Raw genomic sequence first — 1,539 nt, forward strand, 5'->3', positions numbered from 1 at the left:
GCCTCCTGTGTGTACCTGTCCATGGCCTTCTACTTAGACCGGGACGACGTGACCCTGGAGCGTTTCAGCCGCTGCTTCCGGAGCCAGTCGCACGAGAAGAGGGAGCACGCCCGGAAGCTGATAATGCTGCAGAACCTGCGCGGTGGCCGCATCTGCCTTCCTGACATCTGGAAACCAGATGTGAATACTGGGAGAGTGGGCTCGAGGCCACGGAGTGTGCCTTTCACCTGGAGGAGAGTGTCAACTACAGCCTCCTGGAGCTGCACTACCTGGCCATGGAGAAGGGTGACCCCCAGCTGTGCGACTTCCTGGAGAGCCACTTCCTGAACCAGCAGGTCAAGGCCATCAAAGAGCTGGGTGGCTGCCTGAGCAACCTGCGCAAGATGTGGGTCACGGGAAACCGGCCTGGCAGAGTAGCTGTGTGACGAGCTCACCCTGGGCCGCAGTGGGGAGGAGCCCTGAGCCCAGATGGGCCCCACAGCCACGGGGTGCCTTCACCGGGTTGGGCCGCCAGACAGGGTGGGCATGTTGCCCTTTCAGAATGTTCTCTTCAGTTTTTCCCTTTCAGTTTTACCATTGTTGGCAATGAAGTTATCTGGTTTTCAAAGCAATAAAGGTGTCCAGTTGATGCGTGCCTGCAAAACTCTCACTATTTAGGAACAAAGGCACATCCTCATGCAAGTTTAAAGTTGGTATCCAGCAGTCTCTCCACCCAGTCCTGCCCCATCTGCATGCAGCTCAGGATCTCCAAGGATGGAGGAGGAAGGTATTCCATGGGTCCCTGGAAAACACATTAGTCTTCCCTTTATAAACTACTTGGATATATGGAATGGGATGGGGTGGGATGGGCAGTCTTGGGCCCTGGTGTCTGGGGGTGCTTGGGCATCATAAAGTGTGAAACATGGTCTGGAATTCATCCCTACCTCTGGGGAAGAAGTGAAGGGAATGAGATTGGACAGGGATTAAAATAAACGAAGAGATCTTAATCTTGACATGAAAATTTTTGTTTCTTAAATATGAAAATGTTAACATTTGTTGATCCTAGGTAGCAAGCTGGGGATCCTGGAAGATGGCATGACAGAGTACTCTCTGACAAACTCACCCTGAGTGACAGTGACTTAATGGGAATGGGCTGGTTTCTCCATAGGCTTCGTAGTAAATCCCTATAGCCACCATTGCTGGGCATCTGTACTATTTCTTCCAATAAAGTAGTTATATATACATATATATTATAGTAAGTCCTCAGTTAACGTTGTTGATAGGTTTTTGGAAACTGCAACTTTACACAGAAGAACTTGTAAGGAAACCCATTTTACCCTAGGCTAATTGATATAAACAAGAATTAAGTTTTATGGCATATTTCCCATCACAAAATATCACCAAACTTGTAAAGAAAGACCAAATTACTTCTAGTATTAAACATGGAAATAAATGTGAGTTATAAGTACATTTAAAAGATTAATAGAAACAAGTAAAATAATTATTTATCCATGTATTCCAGTTCAGGGGGAGAGTGGCTGGTGCATACCTGGGAAGCTC

The 1,539-nt window shown here is 47.6% G+C and overlaps 1 pseudogene; it reads left to right on the plus strand.

The window, feature by feature from the left end:
• The first annotated feature begins 6 nt into the window (after positions 1-6).
• On the plus strand, positions 7-610 carry LOC116465898 (ferritin heavy chain-like; annotated as a pseudogene).
• Positions 611-1,539: the final 929 nt, after the last annotated feature.

The sequence above is a fragment of the Hylobates moloch genome, unplaced genomic scaffold (genome assembly GCF_009828535.3).
Source record: "Hylobates moloch isolate HMO894 unplaced genomic scaffold, HMol_V3 SCAFFOLD_13698, whole genome shotgun sequence".
NCBI classification, from domain to species: domain Eukaryota; kingdom Metazoa; phylum Chordata; class Mammalia; order Primates; family Hylobatidae; genus Hylobates; species Hylobates moloch.